The following is a 19,147-nucleotide window of genomic DNA, read 5'->3' as shown; positions in this document are numbered from 1 at the left end:
AGAGTGGGAGAGCTGGACCTGAGAACATTACTACAAGCTCTCCCTACCCGTGCAGACCTGCTGGCATTACCAACTCGAACGGACATGGAGGCGATGGTGGCCCGTTTGGAGGAGATGCACCGCAGAGAGCTCAAGGCAGTACAGGCAGAAGTTCAGCAGCTGACAGAGAGGCTGGTGAGTGGGGAGACCGCATGGTCCTCCCTGGAAAACCGAGTTTACCATCTAGAACAGGTACAGAATGTACAATCCTCCCAGGTCTCTGCTATGCAATTACGGCTGGAAGAGTTAGAAGACCGTAGTAGACGTCAGAACTTACGGTTTAGCGGGGTCCCGGAGGCTATAGGACGGGATATGCTGCAGGCTACAATTTCTTCAATATGTGAAAAATTAGCTGGTCCCCTCTCCCAACCTTTGGAATTTGAAAGAGTGCATAGAGCCCCGGGTCCCCCGGTGACAAACACAAATAGACCAAGGGATGTGATATGTCTTTTTTTCCGTTTTGCACAGAAGGAGTTAATAAGCCGTAAGGCTTGGGAAAGTGGAGATTTAGAACAGGACGGGGCCTTGGTGAAAATACTGCCTGATCTCTCATGGGCCACCCTGCAGCGTAGGGCAATGTTGCGCCCACTTTTGGATAAAATCAAGATGATGGGGGGGTCCTATAGGTGGGGTTACCCCATCGCGTTAATTATAAAAAAAAATTCAAAGACATTTACCTTGCGATACCCGTCGGAACTCCCGGAATTATTTGCCTTCCTTGAAGTGGAGACGTTTGGGATACAGAACTGGCTGCAGCCAATAGTAAACACCTTAAGAAATAAGGTCGCTAGTAGAGAAGGGAGACCATGTATTCCAGAAAAAGATGGACTGACAAGAGAAAGGACAATCTCACTTTAAATAGAAGGGAAGATATGGGATTCGGACGAGATGCCTCTCTATTACGGTCTCCTTTTTTTTAGCTAAAAGGGGTTGCTCCCTCCGGACCCCACTTTTTTTTTTTTTTTTTGACTTCCCTTTCCCCGTTTTTTTTCCCTCCCTTGGGGAAGGCTGGGTGAAGCGGGTGTCTAGGGGGGGGGGGGGTTTGGAAGGGGGGTTAAGGGGGGGATTTTTTCTCTCCTTTGTCTCCCCCCCGGGGGGGCACTCGGGGTGTTCACCCGGGCTCTCCCTGAGTGGGGAGATGGATAGGTGACCCGTTAATGCTTTAGATCTTAGAATTCAGATATCACCCCTTTATATACCCGAGATGAAGGAAGGAACCCACTTTTTTTTTTTTTTTTCTTTATTATTGATGTCAGTGTGTACGCACACACAGATGTGTGTTTATAGGAATGGATAGGTTGGTTTATATACACGGGGAAAGAAACAATTCCAGAGTGTAATGGAAAATATAAGAGGAGTGGTATTATTGTTTCTATGTAAATATATTATTAGATTGTAATTATGTTATGAAATAAGGAAACTAGCACTGTATTCTTTTTTTGGGGGGGGGGGGGGGGGGTTTGGTTTTTTGGTGTGTTTTTTTTTGTTTTTTTTTTGGTATGGGGGGTTTGGTTCATTGGGGGCAGGAAAATGGAGGTAGTAGGCGCACAGAGAATTATAAGAGGGAGAGGTGGGAGGTGGTTACACTGGAAGGGGGAGTATATAGGGTATTTGGGGAAGATAAACAGGGACACAATAGAGGAATGGTTTTTTTTTTGGTTTTTTTTGTGTTTGTTTGCTGTGAAAATTAATATTATATTACTGTGGTATCATTGTACAATTCGATGGTGTCTAATAGAAATGGCACCCCTATTTAAAAACACATGCTTTTTTTGGGGGGGGGGGGTTTTCAGGAGGTGGGGGGGGGGAGAAGGCAATGGGTAAAGAGGGGGGGTGGGTTTTTTTCTTTTTTTTTGATTATTGATGTCAATGAGTGCGCACACACAGATGTGTGTTTATAGGAACGGATAGGTTGGTTTATATGCACGGGGAAAGAAAAAATTCCAGAGTGCAATGGAAAATATAAGAGGAGTGATATTATTGTTTCTATTGTAATTATATTATTAGATTGTAATTATGTTATGAAATAAGGAAACTAGCACTGTATTTTTCTATTTATTTATTTTTTTTTGCATAATTTAGGTGGCACAATACAACTTGGTATGTGTATATGGAATACTAGGGGGGAATATTCTGATAAAGTTTTGAAATATATGGAATAAAGGGGAAAAACAGGAAAATCTGGGAAGATATAAATAATAAATAAGAGGGGAAGAGGGGAGAACGTACCAGATCTGTTCATACCGACAGCTTAAACAAGATGGGAACTCTAGGGAATCTAAGATGGAACACACGGTAACGGTAATTAGGAGGAAGCAAGAGAGGGTTAGAAAGGGGAAAGGGTAAGAATGAGGAATGTGGGAGAAGATTATCACTACCCCTTGGGGGATGGTGGGGTGGAAGATGCAATGGGAGGAGGGGAAGGAAGGAAGGCATGTAGGTATAGGTAAAAAGGCGAGGTAACATGGAAAGGTAGCCCTAGATGGGGGCTATAGGACCGGGTGGAGGGGACTGGGAACAGAGCTCTCGGTTCTGTGCCAAATCCAGGCCGAACCCCAAATTAGGTCTACACCCACCTGAGCCAGACGGTCGGAGGCTCAGAGGGGGGTGTCTCTCTTAGGGGTATTTGGGTTTCCCTTTTTCTTTTTTTTTTTCTTCTCTCCCTCTCTCTCCTCCCCTCCCCCAGGATGGAGGGGATAAGGGTGACCTCTATGAATGTTAAGGGACTTAATGTCCCTGAAAAAAGAAGGATGTTATTAAATGATTTGAAACGTCATCGTACAGATGTAGCATTTGTACAGGAAACGCATTTTAGGACGGGTGGACTCCCCTTACTTCAGAACAGATTTTTTCCCTGTGTTTATCACGCACACAATCAAGAAGCAAAATCTAAGGGGGTGTCCATTCTCATATCTAATCGGATATCACACAAATATCTATTGAGGCTACTCCCTCAATAGAGGGGACTATGGGCCATCCCACACTTCATGGTACTATTCCAAAGGTTTTGAATTCAACATTAATGACTAACAAACACACAAAAATAAATGAGGATATGATTTTTTTAGACCTAAAAAAACAACAAGGGAATCTGGATGCTTATATTCTCAAAACAGCACCAGCACCACCACATATTCCCAATCCGACACCAACCGTAATATCCTAAATCTGACCCCCTATCGGTTGTCAGACGAAGAAATGTCAGTACTTCACTTGGGCCTAGGGTTTTGCCCATTGGACAGATTAAAAGTTAATGAAACCATAAAAGATTTATATTTGTTTGCACGGAATCTCACATTTAAGTTTTTATTTGACAAAGATCGCACCAATTTGAATTTAGAACGTGAACTTACAGAACGCACTAAACACTTTAGTATGGCGGAATTCCGGGCATTACGGGATCTTATGCTCCTCTATGACGAAGGAGCTATTGAAGACCCTATTTCACAAACCACACCTTCCAACACATCCTCACCCACCCACATAGAACATTTAGAGTCGGTTTCTAAGAAATTTAAATTACGCTCCTGTAGATTCCCTGACCTCATGATATGTCCTACTATCTGGACTTTTCTCCAAACTACAATAAGAGATCTGAAACGACAGCATTGGCATGATGTTACCCCTAACCTTGATGTTCGACAGATTCAAGCATTGAAAACTTTACAAAGACATCCTGACTTGATCATTAAACAGTCGGACAAAGGTGGGAATATTGTCGTTATGACACACCACCAGTACCAGACCATGTGTATGACCATTCTTAATAACTCTACCTGGTATCGTCCGATTGACCAATCAGTACCCATTTCATTTCATCAGGAACTCTGTTCTCTCTGCACTGAGGCATTTATGGCAGGCCTTATTGACAGAGATACATTAGAATTCCTGATCCCTAAATTTCCGATGGTTCCTACCTTCTACGCCCTTCCGAAGACGCACAAAAATTTACCATTACCCCCTGGTAGGCCAATTGTCTCGGGGATTGATTCATTGACAGATCATGCTAGTAAACTGGTAGACGCTTATCTAATGCCACATGTGCGAAGACTCCCCTCTTATATTAAGGACACGACGGACTTGTTGCAACATCTGGAGGGGATCCAGATCCCTCCGGATGCCCTGCTCGTGGCGATTGATATCGAGGCTCTTTACTCGAGTATCCCCCACGGGCAGGGCATCCGGACGGCTGGATCCTTTCTACATGAACAGGAGATAAGTACATGGCCATTTAATGAATTTATTTTAGCACTGTTGGAATTTATATTAACAAAGAACTACTTTACTTTTAATGATCAGCTTTATTTGCAAACTCAAGGCGTTGCCATGGGGACCTCCTGTGCCCCAGCTTATGCAAATTTATTTTTGGGGGGTTGGGAGAGACAGATTCACTCTGATGATAGTCTTGCTCCATTTCTGGAAGACGCCCTCCTATGGTATCGCTATTTAGATGATTTATTTATGGTATGGACTGGAACTAAGGAAAGATTCCTCCAACTCATGCAAGAATTAGATGACAATGAATTTAATTTGAAATTTACTTTTACTTTCGATACCGAGCGGATTCCATTTCTGGATCTGGTTATCATAAAGCAGCCTGATGGCACTTTATATACGGATCTCTATCGCAAACCCACCGCAGGCAATACTCTACTGTTTGCCACCAGTGCCCACCCGGAACCCCTGGTGCGCAGCATCCCGTTTGCACAGTTTCTGCGATTACGCAGAAACTGCAGCCGAGATGTTGACTTTAAAATTCAAGCTGATGCTTTACGTGATCGCCTATTAGCTAGGGGTTACTCCCCCACTAACTTGAGGAAAGCCTTTAATAAGGCCGTGTCTCATTCGAGAGACACATTACTACATAAACGATCTAAGACGCCAAGTAATGAATCATTGAGATTCATTACAACATATTCTGCTCATCATAAAACTCTTCGCAATATCCTCACAAAAAACTGGCACTTACTCACGGAGCATCATGTTCTAGCCAAATATGTACGGCCTACTCCTGAACTAGTCTTTCGAAGAGCATGTTCCCTTCGGGATCGTTTAATGCACAGTCATTATACACCTACTAGCTCCATGCATAATCATTCTAGAGGTACATTTAAATGTAATAACTGCTCCCGCTGTCCATGGATCTTGGAGGGTAACCAATTCACTCTACCTAATGGAGAAGTTTTTCTATCTCGTACATTCTCTGATTGCAGTACGAAGGGTGTTATATATTTTATGACTTGTAGATGTGGAGCTTTTTATGTTGGAAAGACTATCCGAGAGCTTAGACAGAGGATTGGTGACCATTTATACTATTCAGAAAGTGGGAAACTCACCACAATTGGTAGACATATTGGCTTTTACCATCGTTTTGACACCACAGTGATCCAATTCTTTGTCCTCGAAGTAGTCTCTCCAAACCCTAGGGGTGGAAATTGGGATCGAACGATCCTACAGAGGGAAACTCTGTGGATCGAACGACTCAACGCCACCCTACCACCAGGTCTCAACGAGACAATTTCTTACAAACCGTTTTTATAATAGATGATGTTTAACATACCCCCCAAAAAACCAAACCCCCCCCCCTTTTTTCTCCTCTTTTCCCCTTCTTTTTCTCCCCCCTCCCCCCCCCCCCCCCTCTCTATACCTGTAAATATGGTTACCTAAGTAATTCTCTGGTGTACGTTTCTTCCTTTTTTCTGGGGGACTATATCCCCTGGTTATATATATATATATATTTCTCTGTATATTAAAAATGATGTATATTATGTTATATTTTATGGATATGTTTTTTGTTTCCCTTGTTATAATTTCCCTTGTATGTGGGGAGATGTGCTTTGACCCCTAGGATTGAGGGACAACGTTTTGCGGGTGATATGGAGTGTCCTTAACTTTTTTCCCCCCGGTGGACATGTGTTCCCCCTGGTCTGGACGAACCAATCGCCCGACTTGCAAGGATTAACCTCTGGATCATTGATCCGTCAGTGTTTCCCTTGTGCACTGGCGCAGTAACAGTATAGTACTGCACCTGAGCAGTGTGGGGTAACAGACCACATGACGTTCGGACGCCGCCGGGATTTGACGTACGTCCGACGTAGTGGTTGCTAGGCAATCTGTTCTGGCGTTTTATCAGATCGCCGAACGGACGCACCTGCGCAGTAGCGATCGTTTAGTACGCCTGCGCGGTGCGGAGAGGCGGACCACACGGCGTCGGACGCCGCCGATTTCCGGCGTACGTCAGACGCTATGTGTGTTGGGGAGTCTATTTAACGGTCTGTTTGATCGCTGAATAGACAGGTTCGCACGGACTCCATCAGGGCTGTACTAGGATATTGTCCCCGCTGACAGGTAACCACTTTATACGATGTTACTTACTTATGAATTCATTCAAATCTTTTCTCTGACGTTTTTGCTTTATAATGCCCGTCGGCCTTTTACCTTGTCTATATTCAAATGTTTTATATACCTTTTGCAGTATTGATGGCTATTAAGCTATCTAACAGTGGACCTGGTATCTGATACCCAGCTAACGGTACAATATCCTTACAAGCTTGTTTAACCAGCTCAACCTTGATGTCCTGTTTCTATACGATCTCTTGATTGGCTTGTTGGTAAGCCGATTCGTTTTTATTTTAACCCCCTCTGGAATTAAGGATCTTTATTGGGGTGAAGGGTTTCTTTCTTTTCCTCCTTTTACACTGCTCAATCCACATGGATACACTTGACTATTCACGTCTGCTTTGCTAATAACTTTCACACATTTATATCAAATAGTATGGTTTAATCACTTTTGACCTTATACCTCTGGTAATTATATGTAGTCACCTGGAGCATTTCACCTCACTCAGGACCCGGCGGAGTGCGGCAGTTACCGGCCGATCTCATTGCTAAACGTGGATTTAAAACTTTTCACTAAAATATTGGCCTCCCGTCTACAATCGCACTTACATCAGCTGGTACATTTGGACCAAGTAGGGTTCATCCCCTCGCGTGAAGCGAGAGATAACGTAATTAAAGTATTAAACTTGGTACACTTTTCCAACCAAACAAAAACCCTGAGTGTCTTTTTAAGTACGGATGCAGAAAAGGCATTTGACCGAGTCAATTGGAGATTTATGTTCGCGGTATTAAGACACATGGGGGTGGGAGAGGGTATGCTACGGTGGATTGCTGGGATATATGCCTCCCCACAGGCTTTAGAACCATTTAAGATCTCAAATGGAACCCGCCAGGGCTGCCCTCTCTCACCCCTATTGTTTGTCCTTTCATTAGAACCACTATTGAATAAAATCCGACAAAACCCGGATATCCAGGGACTCCAAATAGGGGGGCATAACTACAAAATATCAGCATATGCAGATGACCTTTTGTTTTCCCTATCCAGACCACACATCTCCTTACCAAACCTTATGGAGGAAATTGTAAGATATGGGGAGATATCAAATCTAAAAATAAATTATACTGCTACACCCGGCGGCGGCTCTCGGACCTCCCCAGCCCTCTAGACTACTCCGGAGCTGCCCCGCAGCACCCCCGGCTGCCGGATTGCCCTCGGCCACGGGTGTGGGACCTATTTTTCGGACGGAGACTGGTGGGACAGTCCGCGGCTTCGGCCTGGTCCCTCTGCCGGCGGCCATCTTGCTACACCCGAGGCGGCCTCCACAGACCTTTCTGACTGCCTGCAAACTTACATCCCTCTGCTGTGGCCACCGATTGCTTTTTACCACCTGTGCAGTGCCCCTTTATCCCCCTGCGACTGGTGGGACAGCCTGTGGGACCGGCCTGGGCCTAGGAGCAGTGGCCATCTTGCTATACCCGCTGAGGTACTGTGCCCGGTGATCTGTAACCCCCTGACCATCCTGTCCCTGGTTTATTCCCACTGCAGCCGCTGATCCTCTTGAACACGGTCCATAACCTTCATTGCGGCACTGTACAGCTGTTGTGAGCGGGGAATTTAAGAGGTTGGCCTAATACACAACGGCCATCTTGGCACACCTCGGACCACTTCCGGACCATGTCCCCACCTAAAATGTCAGCCGAGGCCGCTGACAAGCTTGCCAGGTACCGCCGCCATGAGGAGGAGCACCGGGCCAGGGATGGCGCCGGAGCTCCCTCTGACGCAGACCACTCTGCGTCAGCCACTAACCAGGTCCTCGATGCCATCGCCCTGTGCCAGAGCACGCTCACCTCCAAAATTGAGGAGGTTAAAATTGATGTGTCCCTCATCCGGCAAGACCTCTCCACCCTCCGGGACCGCGTGGCGGAGACAGAGACCCGCATCAGTAGAGCTGAGGACATCATACACCCCCTGCAACACACCACTGATGAGGTACGCCGCCAGCTGCAACAGCTTAGCGCAAAACAGGACGACATGGAGAACCGCCTCCGGAGGTGCAATCTCCGCTTTATTGGCCTCCCTGAGTCGGCTGAGGGCAGCGACCCGGCGGGTTTCCTTGAAAATCTCCTGACCTCCGCCTTTGGCAGAGAGGCATTTTCGGTGATGTTCGCGGTGGAGAGGGCCCATTGCATTCCTGCTCGTCCTCCTCCCCAGGGAGCCCCACCACGCACCTTGATAGTGAAATTTCTTAATTTCCGGGATCGCGACAAAATCCTCCGCCTGACCAGAGAAAGGCGTAATATCCCTCATACCAATACGCATGTGGCAGTATTTCCAGACTTCTCCGGTGAGGTACAGCGGCAGCGCTCCAGGTTTCAGGATGTTAAACGACGCCTTCGGGTTCTACACCTTAAATACGCAATGTTGTATCCTGCGAAACTTTGCGTGGAATACGAGGGCCGAACCATCTTTTTTGAAGATCCTGCACTGGCGTCCACCTGGATTGACCAGAGGGAACACCGAGACTGAACATGCTACCCTACCTGGGCGCCCACGACTTTTTGATTAAGCCGTTGATGGGCCCATTACAACTGACGGCCCTTTGCGGAAGCTGGGGGCTAGCCCGGAAATTCCTTTGACACTAGTTCCGGCTCTTACAGTATGCTTATCGACTCCGGGCGACCTTGCCGACATGCGCTCCCTGCCTCCTTTATACCTGCGGAGCACCTGGGGAGGACCGTGGGCTACACGACGTCCACACCTTTTCTACTATACTTTAAGCAATCATCTCTATGGCGGGCGGAGCTACCCCCTGCTCAGCCATGATGGTGTTACACCTTTTTGGCTCCTACTCCCCAAGCACCCTTCAGAGAAGAAGTCGCCCCCCTAGGATTTTTTGGATTTTTGTGTACTTCTTCCTCCCCCGTTTGTTTGACTCTTTTTTTCCCCCCTTTGTTTTTTTCTTTGTTGCCATGGGTATCTATGCCCCCCTGCAATCAAGTTCCATGCCTCCAATGGGTCCTACGCATTGGATGTCCCTTGTTAGTACCCGGTTATGGGGTTTGATGTCCAAGCCGTGTTGGGGTGGCGCTGGACTGGGTGGGGGAGGGAATGTTGTGGTTTCTATTTTTCTTACACCACTATGTTTACAAACGTTTGTTTATGCTGTAGGTACTATGTTAAAATTTTACATGCACTATGGGTATTGGCTGCTATTGTGTTTTATGTTAACTGATATAGCTGTGACTGCTCTGCTGACTCTAGTACACCTCTGGTTTATTGTATGCGCCCTGCATCCGCCATGAGCTCTCTAAAGTTCTTTACGTGGAATGTCAGAGGTCTGCGGAATAAGATAAAACGAACCGCCGCCCTGGCATTCCTTAAGTCCCAGCGTGCTGACATAATTGCGCTCGTTGAGACCCATGTTACTGGCCATCTTCAATCCTCTCTCAAAAAGCCATGGATAGGTTGGGCATACCATGCCACCCACACTTCATACTCCAGGGGGGTTTCGGTCCTAATTGCTAAAAGGGTGCCGTTTGACCTAGTGCTGCTCCAGACGGATCGGCAGGGCAGATACGTGTTTCTACACGCCACCATTAACGGATCCCCTATTTTGATACTAGCCTGCTATGTCCCCCATCCCTATAATACGGTTGTAATTAAGGAAGGCCTCGCATTTATGGCACAATACCCCTCGGTGCCGGCAGTGTGGATGGGGGACTTTAATATGACCCTCACTCCCGCTCTGGACCGAATGGGCACACCGGACTCCCCTGCTGACCCGCCAGCCCATACTAGACTACATCGCATATGGACCGACTTTGCCCTTGTGGATACTTGGCGACACAGGTATCCGCATGCTAGAGCATATTTGTGCTTCTCCGCTAGCCATAACACGATGTCCCGGATCGACTTCATCCTTATTTCACAGACCTTGACACCCAGACTGGGAGATGTGGGCTTCGCTCCAAGAATCCTCTCGGACCATGCCCCCTACTGGATCACGATGCGGCTCCTGAAGGCCTCTCCCCCTCCTGCTTGGCGGCTTAACCCATTTTGGTTGACCGCCCTGCGGGAGCAGGAAGACATCACGACGGAGTTGCACCACTATTTTACCGTTAACAGGGACTCCGCTACGCACGGCATAGTGTGGGAGACATTTAAGCTTTACACCCGCTCCCTGCTCACCACGCGCATTAACAGACTGAAGCGGTCATCCAACCTTCTTGTCCAACAGGCTACGGATCACCTACAAAGACTAGAGGAGGCGTTTCATCGAGACCCCTCACATGACACAGCCAATGCTCTTAAGATTCAGTTACGGCAGGTCTCCCAACTGCATACGGAGAAGGCCAAGCAGCGCATTTTTTTCTGTAGGCAAAGGATATTTGAGTACGGAGAAAGATCGGGCAAACTACTCGCTTACCTCGCCCACTTAGATTCCCGTCCCCCAGTTGTGGTATCACTGAAAGACATCCAGGGGAATGATGTTACTGATCCACAACAAGTGGCGGAGGAGTTTGCGAGCTTTTATCGCGCACTCTACACCACCCGGGTCACTCATACCCCCCAGGACACCAGAGACTACTTAGCGAGAATTACGTTTCCCAAACTGACAGATGCCCAACGCGAGCTCTTGGAGGCCCCCATTACTGAGGAGGATATTTCCGGGGCTATCTCCTCTCTGGCCACCTCTAAAGCACCTGGACTGGACGGTTTACCGCTTGAATTTTATGCCACCTACTCTGAAATTTTGACCCCTAAACTTCACAATCTATATGAATCGATATTTGACACGGGAAAAATAAATTATACAAAATCGGAGGCAATGGGGGTAGCTCTGCCTATAGGGGTACAACAGACTATACGGCCTAATTATAGCTTTAAATGGGTGAATGTAGCACTTAAGTATTTAGGTACATATATACCAGATAAGATGGAAAAGACTTTTACAGTAAATTTCCCCCCGTTACTACAGGAAATTCAGGTACTATTCGACAAATGGAAACAGGGATTACACTCGTGGTTTGCCAGATGTAATATTATAAAAATGAACATACTGCCAAAACTGTTATATCTATTTCAGACCTTACCTATAGATATTCCAACACCTTTTTCCGCCAGATAGATACTCTTTTCACTAAATTTATATGGGCAAACAAACGACCAAGGATCAATAGAAACATCATGAGAGCTCCTAAACGCTACGGCGGCCTGGCAGTACCAGATATGTTTAAATATTACCAGGCAGTACACATTGGCAAAGCGATAGACTGGTGTAGACATACAGAATCTAAATTATGGACAGAAATAGAACAAAAATGCAGTTCAATACCCCTACGCAGAGCAATCTGGTGTTATACAACATTACCAGAATTGCTTAAAAAACACCCACTTATAGGTCCAACGTTGCGGATAGGGGCTAAGATCTGTCGAAATCCTCAATTCTCTACAACAAATTCACCACTATTTCCCATTCTGGGTAACCCTAGTTTTTTACCAGGAATGGAACCAGGAGCATTTCAGGGGCTTATAGAAAGGGGCTATACCCAAGCATCGCACTTTCTACAATTGGAAACATGGCCTTCGATCGCCACACTGACGCAACAAGGAGGTCGATATGAAATACATTTTTGGGAGGCATTACAGTTGCGACATTTTCTTCAAACATTAGGACTGGCGACGAACTATCAAAGACAACTGACAAAGTTTGAGATATATTTTGAGGAGAAAGAGCCCCTTTCACGGGTAATCTCTAAGATATATGAATTGCTGAATGCCCCTCCAGAAGGTTTTAAAATGCCTGGAATTGAGAAATGGGAGAAAGACCTGGGAAAGACTTTTTCACCCACACAACGGCAGAAGATTATATATCTGGCATTGAACTCATCGATCTGTTCGCGGACTCAGGAATCTAATTATAAGATATTGACGCAGTGGTATTATACCCCGTCAAAACTCTGTAAGTTCTTCTCTTTCTGACCGTTGTTGGCGGTGTAAAAAGGAACGGGGGACTTTGATGCATATATTTTGGCAATGCCCTAAGATAAGACAATATTGGCTAGAAGTACAAAAGATCTCTCAAAAATTTACATCATAACAGATCCCAGAAGATCCGGCCTTTTTTTTGCTTCACTGTACAGAAATACCTTTACAAACATATAGGAAATCGGTGATATGCCATCTAGTTAATGCAGCTAAGGTAGGAATTGCACTCAGATGGAAAGACCCCAGACCACCTTCAATTGCAATGTGGCTAAATAGAGTAAGAAACGTAGGTGCCATAGAGGACTTAGTTCTCTCTGCCCAAGATAGAAAGGATCAATATGATGAAACTTGGAGATCTTGGAACTCTTTTATGAATTCTGAGGAAGGGAAGAATCTTATGGGGAACATAGCAGAGGAGTGAGTCCGCACGTACTCGAATGCGTTTGAACCCCCCTATGGGGGCTGGGAAGTACTTGTCTCTTGTGAGGGGATAGAGGAGAGGGAGAGGAGAGGGAGAGGAGGAGGGAGGGGTGGGGGATGGGGGTAAACAATAATAATAATTATTTTTATTTTTTTTTCCTTTCCGTTAATTGGGCAACGGGAAAATAGATAAAAGATGAGGGAAGTCTGGGGGAGTTATAACTGGGGGAAATAAGAATGGAATAGATAGATAATATATATAAATTGGAATATGCAATGTGTAAATGAAATAATTTGGTTTTATTTATATAAAAGAAGAGGAAAATGGAATATGCTCTATAGGATATAAGATATATTTATGTGAGAAATGAATGTCTTTGCTCCCCGTAATTGTTGTTCCACCCCTCTGGACTCATGTGATATAAAATAAAGAAAGTTTAAAAAAAAAGAAGCCTGTAACCATTGCTCCAGGTCAAATCAGGAGGTTAGACTAAGAAGTTTAGAAGTAGTAGGAGTGTTTGTATTAACAGGGATGTTGACGTTGCCAAAAAGGATTATGGGAATTTCAGAAGAGAGAAAGTAGGGTAGCCAGGCAGAAAAGTCATCAAGGAAAGTTGATAATGGTCCAGGGGTTTGTAGATCACAGCAATTCTTAAGGAAATTGGAAAGAATAGACATATACAGCGAGCTTCAAAGGATTAGAGAACCTGGAAGGTGCTTTGTGGGGATAGGAGTATTCCCACTCCACCCCCCTTGCAACCATTAGGTCTAGGGGAGGGAGTCCAGAGAAGGCCACCGTGGGAGTGGGCAGCAGGAGTGTCGGATTCATGAAGACAGGTTTCAGTGACAGCAAGTAGATTAAAAGAGTTAGTGACAAGGAGGTCGTGAACAGCGGTGAGTTTGTTGCAGACAGAGTGGGCATTCTGGAGTGATGCTCACATAGTGTTGATATACAAAAGGTTTCTTTCTGATGATCCTCATATGTAGAATGCATTTGTACATGCAATACAGTGGATCAGTGCAGTAATATTCCTGTGAAAGCTGAGGTCCTTTGCAGTGATAAGGACATTTGCTTTAACTGGTTCCCGACTGGCTCACACAGATCTACTGCGGCACAGTGGCTCTCCTGGGCGAAATCCCATATATATACAAGTTTCCCTTTAAGAGCCAACAGAGGGTGTGCACGCCCTGCACGGCGGGGGACCCAATGAGCATGTCCGGCAGGTGCGATCACGCGCACGAGCGCCAACACGGGGATTTGTGTGTAAACACACAAATACCTGGGCTGTCAGGGTGAGGAGACATGTAGTTTCTTCCTACTAGGTAGGAACAATGATCTGTCTCCTCCCCTAGTAAGTCATATCCCCATACAGTTAGAACACGCTGAGGGAACACATATTTAACTCCTTGATCGTCCCTAGTGTTAACCCCTTCCCTGCCAGTGATATTTACACATTAATCAGTGCATTTTTATAGCACTGATCGCTGTATAAATGTCAATGGTCCCAAAAATGTGTCAAAAGTACATCTGTCTGCCGCAATACAGCTAAAAATCGCAGATCACCGCCATTACTAGTAAAAAAAAAAAAAATACCATAAATATTTCCCATAGTTTGTAGATGCTATAATTTTTGCGCAAACCAATCAATATACGCTTATTGCAATCTTTTACCAAAAAAATGTAGAAGAATATATATCGGCCTAAACTGATGAAGAAATTTTTTTTTTTTGGGGATATTTATTATAGCAAAAAGTAAAAAAAAATTTTTTTCAAAATTGTCGCTCTTTGGTTATAGCACAAAAAATAAAAACTGCAGAGGTGATCAAATATCACCTAAAGAAAGCATCTATTTGTGGGGAAAAAGGACACAAATTTAGTTTGGGTACAGCATTGCATGACCACGCAATTGTCAGTTAAAGCGATGCAGTGCCAAATTGTAAAAAGTGCTCTCGTCAGGAAGGGGGTAAAATCTCCCAGGGATGAAGTGGTTAAACACAGACCAATAGTTAAAAAATAATTGAAGATTTTACTTTGATCTTTGCTTGTCCTAAGCTTTTATATCTCAGCAATGTGGATTTTCGAAATACAGTATATGTGGAAACTGCAAGACCTCTCTATTTTGTAACAGTCATCTTTATTTGTAGACCCTCAGTTAACTGCTTTGAGAAATCTATAGGGGCTTTATGTAAAAAAAAAACAACACCTTGAGGGATATCAAAGGACAGAAGTTTATTGAAGCATAACTAAACTCTCAAGAATACTCACCTCCACCTTCCAACGAGGCTGCGGTTACATTCCTCGTTGGCCGCTGTCCTATTCTCCTGGGGCTACTTCCAGGTGCCAGTTTCCGGCCTCTTGATTGGCTAGTGGGAGTGACATCATTGGGCGAATGCACACAGGTGTCAGTCATTTTGGTTCTGGAATTTGATTGCTGGCTTGGATTAATGCTTAACATAAAGTTTCAGAAAATTTTAAAGAAAAAACATTAGTGGATCAACGGGAAGGTGGTGGATGGTGGATCTACCTTGTGTTTTGCACTTGTGTTCTATTATAGATTTCTACGGAATCTGATAGTTGTAAAATCACTGATCTCTTTTGAAGTGTCTGCAATAAGCAGAAAGTGTAGTATATATGTTATTCCACCAGAGGATGCTAGTTATCCGATTTACATTTTAAAAAGCTCTAAATGGCTTTTTAAATTTTTTAACAATGTCCCAAGTAAATGAATATTGCAGAGCATGTCTTTTTTTTTTATTTTTACATGCGTTGATTTAAAGTGCATTATGGTCAACATTAAAATCATATATTTCTTTTCACATTTTATTTCAAATATTTCTAGAATACTCCTGTTAATCTGAACAGCCCTAAAGTTTGTAAACTTACTTTGTGAAGCTCTCCACACATTTACTTCCTTTAATTCTGTTACATGTATTCGCTATGCCATGTGAGTAGGCACTGCTGTGTTAAACATGAAGCATTAACCCCTGAAGGAGCTGCTGGTTTTAACCACTTCCCACCTGGCCAATGTACATATACGGCCGGGTGGGAGCCGTCTACTTCTGATAGGACGTTCAGGAACGTCCTTCAGAAGGGGGGGGATTGCGCGCGTGCCCACGCAGCGGCGCGATCCCGATGTGCTCGTGTCACCCGGACACGGCGCATCTCGGATCGGCAGGAGGGCTCTGTGATTGGCCCTCCTGATCACATGACGGCCGTGTCCAATAACGGCCATCATGTGATGTAAACAAACAACCAGTTGCTAGGCAATCGGCTCCTCCTCTCCTCACACAGAAGTCATCGCTGAGGAGAGGAGAGCAGATCGCTACAGCCGGCTGGTGATCAGTGAGTATGAGCTGTTTTTACAGCTTTTTACTAACTGATCACCAGTCTAGTGTAAACACACAGTGTAAACACACATGTCACCACAATACACATGTCACCACACATGTCCTCAAAACACACATGTCCCCAAATAATAAAAAGACATGTCCCCAAATAAAAAAACACATGGCCCACCCCATATGTCCCACTAAAATCACATGTTCCAATGATTATCTGCACACATATGTACGTGATCACCTGCACACATCTGTACATGATCATTTGCGTACATGTGTCCGTGATCACACAAACCAATTATTATACACTTAACGGGATTTTTTTTACCAAAAACATGTAGCAGAATACATTTTGGCTTAAATTTATGACAAAATTTGATTTTATTGGATTTCTTTTAAAATAGAAAAAAGAAAATATATATTTTTTTCCAAATTTCCGCTTTTTTTGCGCTTATATCGCAAAAAATAAAAACCGGAGTCGTGAATAAATACCACCAAAATAAAGCTCTATTTGTGCGAACAAAATGCAAAAAATTTCATTTGGGTACAGTGTAGCATGACCGCGCAATTGTCATTGAAAGTGCGAGAGCGATGAAAGCTGAAAATTGGGCTGGGAAGGAAGGGGGCGAAAGTGCCCTGTATTGTAGTGGTTAATCAGCTTACCATCACCTCACCTGCTCGCCTCCTCGTCTCAGGGGGGTCCCGTTGGAAAGTAAGCCCAAATGATGATAAATCTGACACTTAGTCCTTTTATTATATATTAGATTTATTTAGGGATAACACCAAAGAAAGACAGAAGACACAGTCCTTCAATAGAGGGTTATAGGATAAAGGGGAGTTCAGGCACCTAGTAATTGCGGGTTAGAGGTATTAGATCCAGAGGACAAACAGCTCCACAGACTGGATCCAGCAGTCACAGGATAGGCCCCTCTCACTTGACCTATCAGCCGATGAGATGCTCAACAAAGTCTTTTTTCAATTGAACTTAGAGATTGAGAGTTTTAGGAAGAACTACTATACAGTACCAGATTCTTTCAACGGCCCGGCGATACGGTAAGGATACTGATCCGGGTTGCGTCCATCAACTGAGTTTCCAGGCTCCTCCAGAGACACCAGCCTTGCGCTCGGTCCTCCACCTGAGAAGTCCTCCCCTGGATCCTCCAGTTTTCTTGGCTTCTCCCCGCAGGCAAGACAGCACAGGACCACCCCTGGATCAGCAGGCCCCAAGACATTCCTGGGCCTACACTCTCAGTTGCAAAGCCTCGGGCCAGCTGGCTCTGAGGGGCAGATCCATGCGACGCAGGCCAGGAGGGCCATGAGGTTGAAATAGCGGACCCTAAAAACAGACCCAAAAAAATGGTGTCGGTACCTTAAATACCCTCTCCCAGAATGCACAGCAAGGAAACCACACCCACTGAACTATTTCCAAGCAAGAGGTGGCATTCAATGCATTCAGCATGCTGCTGTTCCACACCCACTCACGGTGACAGTGACACCGTCAAGTGAGAATCTGTGCAACCCAGCTGGACTGGTACAAAAACCAGAACTTTAGAGAAAATTAGTCTGAGCCAAATGACAGCTTCAGACAATTAAATTGAAAAAAAAAATAATAGCGTCTGCCCATCAGGAGCAGGGTGCTACATACTCCCCCCTCCGCATTAGACGATATCCCCGTCGTCTGGAAAAATAAAGACTTTCGGTCCTGAAAGTCTGGTACCTGAACTCAAAACTTGGACAGGGAAGGTAAAACAAACACTCAACATATTTGAATAATTTTACATGCAAACAGGTTACATAACACATAACTCCCATTTCTCTTATATTCACCGACCGACACAGCTCCTCTCTTAGCCATTGGGTTGTTATGCCCTATTACTAGGAGATACTAGGTATTAGTGGTAATACAACACTCAGAATTTAGTTCTGCCCAGGGGGCGGTCCCTTGGGCAACAACCCTCCAGCCTGCCATGCAGCCATCAGTTTTATTTTGCCTAGTGAAGGAGAAGGACCTAGGAACCCTGCGACCCCATCGGTCCGTGCTTTTTTCTGCAGAAGCGTGACTTTTTACGCAAGATGATTGATCCTGTGATCTACTATCAACAGCCAGCTGGGTGACAGGCTGGATACTCTTATCCTTGTAGACTCCCCAATCCGGTCATCGAGCGTGTGCATGCCGCAGCTACGCGCTAGGCAGGCCACGACGAAACCTCAGCTCCAGAGGTGGTTGGTGAGCTTTTATGCTCCGGGGCATACATATGACCGGGCTACTGACGTCTGCGTCACAGTATGCCGGGCCAGCAGCCATCCTGTACTGATCAGTGAGTGGGTCTGTGATGGAATGTCCCCCAGCTGTTTAGGACTGGTAAGTAGCCTAGAGGCGATTCAGTTCGCATTGTGCGCTATATAAGTATTTCATTCATTCATTCATTCAAGTACAGCTCTCCCTGCCTTGGCGGGGCTGAGCAGCTGGGCATTCCCTGGGAGGTCGATTCAGGGGTCCATCACCTCCCTCTCTTCTCTCCCTGTGCCTATCTTTGCTCCTCCCCTCCCTGTGGGGGATGCTGAATGTGGCTGCTGAGCGGTGTGTGTGCTATGCAGGGGCTCTCATCTGGGGGGGGGGGGGTTGCGCTGGCTAGCTGTGTCCTGGGTCCTGTTTTTCATGTCCCTGGAAGGTGTCTGTGAGGCCATGCTAATGTCCTGCGCAGCGGTGTGCTCACCGCCATTGATTTCTCCCTGTACCTCATGGAGCTGTTTTCGGTAGCCATTTTTGGTTGTGTGCAAGGCAGCATGCTCTCCTGGGCTTCAGCGGCCATTTTCCTGGTGATTTCCTATTCAGAACACCAGCGGCCATTTTCTTGTAGCCTGAACACATTTTTTGAGTGTTCTCTAGTGGCAGCATGTGCTCCTGTGCCCTCACAGCCATTTTCCCTGTGTTTTATGTCCTTGTGCTGGACACTGGGCGGCCATTTTCTTGAAGCCAGAGCACACTTCAGAGCGGTTTTAGCGCCATTTGCAGCTGCT

Source organism: Lithobates pipiens, unplaced genomic scaffold (genome assembly GCF_037356315.1).
Source record: "Lithobates pipiens isolate NorthernLeopardFrog02 unplaced genomic scaffold, aLitPip1_a1.2 Scaffold_16, whole genome shotgun sequence".
Classification (NCBI taxonomy): Eukaryota; Metazoa; Chordata; class Amphibia; order Anura; family Ranidae; genus Lithobates; species Lithobates pipiens.
The sequence above is the reverse complement of the archived record's forward strand: the minus strand, read 5'-3'. Positions refer to the sequence as shown.